The sequence below is a fragment of the Halyomorpha halys genome, unplaced genomic scaffold (genome assembly GCF_000696795.3).
Source record: "Halyomorpha halys isolate HHAL.00 unplaced genomic scaffold, Hhal_1.1 Scaffold646.1, whole genome shotgun sequence".
NCBI lineage: Eukaryota > Metazoa > Arthropoda > Insecta > Hemiptera > Pentatomidae > Halyomorpha > Halyomorpha halys.
In genome coordinates, this window is record NW_027111017.1 from 26,477 (window position 1) to 33,342 (window position 6,866).

Below are 6,866 nucleotides of genomic sequence, written 5' to 3' on the forward strand. Positions count from 1 at the left end.
TACGATTAGAGATTTATTAATATTTTTTTAGAAAATTTGGCATGCAAGCTGCGTTGAAATATTACAATGAGGATATATTCTAGCTATTATAAAAAATCATTTATTTTTACATTGATATACCGACTTCAATCAAAACCGTGAGAACCGTTTTTGAGAAAATTGGAAAAATGTGTAAAATCTGTGTATCACAATACTTTATATTCCCCTTGCTTTAGATGTTAGAAATAAGCTGTTTTCAAATGCGATGTAAGGCTAAGATTTTATAAAGCGCATTCCTCTCCCTGACTTTGTTAGAGTAATTATTAAAAAAATCGATGACATATATTAATAAATAAAAATTGTAAAACAAAAAAGTTACGAAGGTGAGGCAATACATTTTGTTATAACCGATTAAACAAGAAGTAATAATATGGTGATTATCAATACTCGACCACCAATAATAAACCCCAATCTAACTAAGAGTATAAACTTTATAGAGGCTGGGTGTGCCCAAAGAGGCTTTAATGGACCCAGAATCTATTATCTGCTAATATAAAGATTTAAGTATATGCCACGAACGGAGTTCGGTGCTTTGCCTGCCCAGGAACCAGAATCTTTTAATAATTTTAAAATAGGTTCGTAAAAATTCTATAGGAATTATTTACATGCAAGCAAACCTATAAAAATAAATTTGTAGACTCTGCTAGAGCTTTCCGATGCAGTTAGATGAACTACTACTGTGCGATTCCAAGTATAATGCGTAAAAATAAACTTTCATATAACCTTAGAAAATATTGTCAGTTAATCTAACATAGTTTACTCTTCAAATGCATTCCTTAAAAAAGAAGCTGCTGTATGAATCTTAGAGAGGACTTCAATATAAGAGAAGCCCTTGTGAGAATAGATGTTTGACCAGAAAACACAACGCTGAGACGTTTTTTATTCGGAAAGCAGCAAGCACTCGGTGGAAGTGGACTTGAGTGCTTGAAGGCACTTCAATATTGACTAACTGACCAACTCCAGGTGGCACGGAGAATTAAATTCCACTATCAGTGTAAACAATATTACTATGGAACCTTTTCATTCCTTTCATACTTTTTAATTTTTTAATTAATTAATTTTCATACTGGTTTTAATTTTTTTTTTTTGATATGTTAAATGGACTGCGATAGACACAGCTCTGCTTTGCCAAAATAAAAACAATTTTAATACTACAGATAATAGTTATAACCTGACGTTATTGTAGGTCTTTAAAATGAATCAAGGCACAATCTAGGATTTTTTTTTAATTAACAAAAAGAATCTTTTCTAAAAAAATTAGAAAACTATGTTATAAATAAACTGTGAAAATGATAACAGAGTTAAAATTAAATTGGAAATATGAAATAAAATATATACTAATAAAAAAGTTCAAAAAATATTAACAGTAAAATATTTAAAAAAAGAAGCATAAACATTTATATAAAAGTTAAGAAAAAAAACACGCGGAAATATGTAAACCCCATCTCTATACTTATATTATCTTTCACATAACAGCTACACTTTTCTTTCTTGACCAATAACTAAGGCTCATTGAAAGTTATAAACCAAAACGATGTCCAATGCAATAATACTGGTTTGAGTTCTATGATTTTTTACTTTCTTTTTAGGAATTTAATTACTTTCCAAAGAACTACTGCACAATGTTTTGTAAAAAGTTTTACTTGCAGCAACTATTTTCTGTAAGATAATTTCATGCATGGGCACCATGTGCTTAAACAAAAAAAAAAAGAAAATCGATTCATCCGCTTAAGAGATAATTGTTTTGTGTTTTGTTTTGTAAGCGTTTAACAGATTTCAATTCAATATATACGATTAGGGATTTACGTGTTGCTAATGCTTTGTACAAATTGATTAAATGAGAAAATATTTGATATGAGACGTGAGTGGAATTGGAATGGGCTGTTATGGACAGGAGAGGGAACCATTATTCTCTGACTCGCCCACTAATCACGGGGTCAACTGGGTTAGGATCTGGCGATAATTACAAAATAGGTGCATTCATGTGCGCCGCTTAGCCAGCCCATAATGAACGCAACTAACCGATCGTGTTCCAGTTAATAATTCCGATAACGTCTGCATCTAGGGTTCATTGAACGAAGAGAACCAATCAATAGGTATCTATGTTATCTCAACTATATATTCATCATTTATGATATAAATTTCATAACCTAATTATGAAACTGATAATTCATTAGAAATACTCATTGTAATAAAACAGAAAACCTAAAAATCGTAGGTACTTTACCACTTAACCTATTTTATTTTTAAAGAATTACCTCAAAATGGGATAATAATTTATTTAGAAAAGAAATAATATATCTAAAAAATGTAAAAAGAAAATTAAATTTATCAAACCTCCCTATAAAAAAATTTAGTTAATGTACCTTAAAACTACATGGTACCATATCTGTTCAATTGCTTACCAGTACAACTAATAAATAAATCAAACACAAAGAAAACTACAAAAAGAAATATTTAACTTGGTACTTTCTTACTTCTATGATTCCCAATAATTGATTTTGATTAAAAAAATGACCATATCTGCCTGTAATTTTTTTGTAACTCCATATTATTTATTTATTATATTACAATTAGAATTAGCAATCCATGTGTGTGCTTAGTAATACGTATTATTGGATACTTGTTTCTATCATATTCTATATCACCTTGTTTTATTCTCATTATTATATTAATTCACTAATTGTAAATTCGCAGCTTTATTATTCATTTCAAAATCCTTACAGTTATTTTTAATTAAATTTAGTTTAATTTTTTTAATAATTACTATTTTATTTTATTTTTATTTTAGAAATCATTAATTAAATTATTAGTTGTATCACTTGAGATCAATTCATATTTTACTTAACTAGCTTAAAAATTGTATAGCCTCCATAACGCCATAATAGTCAAAATTTTAATATTTACAACACACTTATGTCAATAATTTTTATGTGTTATTTTGTCACCGACTAATATATGTTGTTATATGGTCGGACCGTATTGGATGTCATTTTTTAAATGAATAAAATAAAAAAGATTACGATTTCAATAGAATATCAAAACATTTCACGTTTTCAGCTCTGTTCTGGACAAATTCATTTTATATAAATGTTTTCATATTCCAAAATTCCGTAAGCTTATGGCCAAACGTAGCAATGCATTTCAAAAGCAGCTATTTCAATCCTGAACGGATGAGATCTTAATTCGTATGCTTTAGGTTCCAGAGGACTTGTAATGAATTAAGGAGTTTCTTTCACTTTTTGAACGTCTTTAAATCTTTATAAAATCATTTTTTTTTGTTTTTTAGTTGTTCGTATTTAAAAATTTCTTTTTAGAAAAATTATTTTTTATTCAATTTTTACTTTCGCACGAACAACTTTAAAAATGCCTAAAAAACTAGAACGGAATAAAAAAAAACTTATGTAACACGTAAATGAAAATTTCAGAGCTACATTTTCATTCTCAAACAGCAACACGGTTTTCAGACCTCTGGTCTAATTGAATGAGTTTTCCGTTAAACCATATTAGGGACTTAGTATTAAATAGGTAATTCTTAAACAATTTTATTTAAAATATTACAATCTGCCAAATTTGTAAAATAGTTCTTGGTATATGCTTTATTTTCATGAACTAACCAATTGTGAACTGAATAGAAATAATGGTGAAAATTATTGGGGATTTACATACAGAAATATCTTTATCATAAAAAGAAAAGAAAATCATGGGAAGAACAAATGAATAGTTTTTTTTTTTTTTTATTTTTAAGACGAATTGATGTATCAAAAAAAAAAGAACCATGACGTTATGACATATGACGCTGAAAAGCTAAGAGTTAGACAAGAAAAACAATTTTTTCGGTATAACAACCTAGTGGGTTCTAAAATAATGCAAACAATTTAAAAATTATAAAAGGAGAATCATCAGGACGTTACACATGAAAGTAAATAGATATAGAATAATGTTACTTATTTTATTATTAAGATAAAATAATAACATATGCTTTTAAATGTAATTTCTATATTGTTTTAGTTTATTAATAATTATTATCATGATTAATAATTTATTTCATATTATTTTAGTTGTTTGTATCTAACTATTAGTTTTATTTATAGCTAATTTTTGCCCACCTCTGCTCTCGATAAATAGTTTAGTTACTAATTAAGTTATTTTTATTGTACGCGGACCATCTTCCTTTTATATATTACACACAGTCAATCAACGATCCTTTAATTAAAAAATTAATTTTAGTTTTGTTTTTTTAAATTTTGAAGCCGTTTGTTTATTTAATATTATAACGTGTGGATTAGGTAAATGAAATAATCATTTAAAATGTTCTTTTAATCAAATAAAACCCATTTATTAGGTAGTTATACGTGCAATAATTATATTCGGTTAATCTAGGGAATATCATCTCTTCCAGTAGTATGAAAAGCAAAGTTGAACTTCAAATCCTATAATTCCATCAGTGGTATTAAAACCAGTAGAACCTGAGGGATACATCTGTAGCTTCAGACGCCCAGGATTCCAATAGCCGTCTTTTACAAAAGGTCTCAGGGGCTTTTGTAAAGCCACTGCCGTTTCAACCTTCTCACAGGCATATTGGAGTGAATAGAGCTGGATAGGGATTCAACCAGTGAGTAAGGATGCTTCTGATGAAATCTGGAAGATGAGGTATCTAGGATGTAATGGATGTTGAGGTCATTATGTAGATAGGGTAGTTCACTTACTACTATATCATGATTTTAGATCAAAGGGTTGAACACGCTCCATGATTAAACTATCCCACATACTTTGAAAATAAACTGGTAGAATATGGTCTTAACTAGAATTATTAAATATTGAAGGAAGATTATTCTGACAAAAAATAATAATAATAAAAAAGTTTTAAACTATTTACTAACTAACTACCACTAGTTAAAACTATTTATTAGTAAACAACTGATCGCTCCACTTTGCACAATTTCATAAGGGTTATATCATGATAAGATAAAAACCATTTTATTCTACATAATTGTAGGAAGACAGCGTGCGTGGTGGTACAAAAATTGAAGACTGACTATTTATTAATTTCCCACTTCGCAGAGTTGAATTTAGGAAACTGAAAAAAAAAATAATCTGTGTTAGTATCTTGTTCTCTTTCGGCCCTAATGAAACCCTACAAATTTTGTTAGAACGTTTGTTTGGAAAAACAAATGTCTGGATTGATGGAAATCTGTTGTAAGTCTTGCGAATAAGGTGGGTGTGGAAGGTCGTAATGCAGCTAGTTTAGTTTCTCCACTATCTGGCGATGTTGTCTATAGTTTTTCAGGAAGTTTTTTGACGAGGTTTTCATACACTTGGTCAATATTACGGCAGTACGATGTCGATGTGATAATTTCACTTGTGACCACAACACAAAAACCAATAATTTTTTTGGATACAAATTTGGTTTCAATGTACCGGTCTTTTTTCGATATTGAACCACTGACCTGACCGACACCTGTTGTCATATAAAATCCACTTTTCATCGCACATGATTATCTTTTTGATAAAAGGCACGTTTTTTTTTCCCAAGTAAGCAGTGAAACGTATTTCTCATAACGCTTCAGATGCTGCCACTCGTTGAGTTCATAAGCTACCCATAGACCCATAGGTACGTTCCTTTTGTTACTTCACCATTGTTCGTTAAGTGTCGAAAAACTGTTGATAAAATTCAGTTTTGCTGCATATCCTTTAACTGTTTGGTAATGGTTTTCTTCCACAGTAAGCCTAAGTTCATCGTCGTCAATTACTGGTAGAGCAATCTCCAGTATCTCCTCTGGATTAGTTAGTCCAGCCACAACATTTTCAAACACCAGGCGAATTGTCCGTTTGTTACAAGGCCCTTCCCCGAATCCCGTGGTAATGTTCCTTGCTGCTTGGACGTCGGAATCACGAAGTTTAAACTCATAAAAAAATTACTAGAAAATCACGTGTTTCCAGGCTCATCTGTGATGGCATTCTAAACAATGTGCAATAAATTGGAATGATTATAAATATTATAAAAAAGAGAGGATTAATAACGGCTCATTATAATCTATAAACATAAATACAGTAACCAGAAGTCCAGTAATCCTACTTTGAATTTCCAAAAATAAAAACAGACATTTCATTTGAAATGACCGAATAGAGTATATCTTAATAATAAACTTTCTTATTATAACCCTTCTAAAACAAAAATTTAAATATTACCAATGTAATTCGATACGTTATTTATTTTGCCTCGAATTTTCAAAGTACTTTCCTAATGTTTAGGATCACACTGCCCTTTATTTGGTTCTGGTTAATTTCGTCCATATAATTATATGTTGTCCTATTTATAATTTGCACTAATTTAACAAGAAAACATATCCTACTTTAACCGTCGATAGTATCACTTAACCATACACTGTCCCTTTTTACACGATAGTATAGTGTGTAACGATGTAGAAGAGAACAGGCTATTGGTAACGTTTTATGGTTATATTAGGATAAGTCTCCATGTAAAATTAGGACAAATCATAAATAGGACAAATTGTAATTATATGAATGTAATATACAATTTTTATTTTATACTAGATCGGCCTGGTGGGCCTTATATGGTTGATATAACCGTTGCATTATATATATATATTTTAACAGTTGATTATTCGAAAAGAAACTATATGTAACAGGTGCCTTTCTCGACGTACAACAAGCATTCGATAGAGTTTGGCATACAGAACTCCTTAATAAACAGAAAAGAATTCTTCCCAGCACCTACTATCTAATCCTAAAGTCTTATTTAGAAGAGAGATACTTCCGGATTCGACAGGGCTCATCTTTATCCTCATATTTCGCAGTAGAAG

At 29.8% G+C, this 6,866-nt stretch overlaps 1 protein-coding gene across 1 annotated transcript in view; it reads left to right on the forward strand.

Moving 5' to 3' along the window:
* Nucleotides 1-2,051: 2,051 nt before the first annotated feature.
* Nucleotides 2,052-6,866, forward strand: part of LOC112210929 (probable histone-lysine N-methyltransferase set-23) — a 179,003-nt gene continuing 174,188 nt past the window's right edge. The window contains exon 1 of the transcript XR_010843879.1: nucleotides 2,052-2,135. The gene's annotated coding sequence lies outside the window, so the exon portion shown is untranslated. The remainder of the gene's footprint in view (nucleotides 2,136-6,866) is intronic.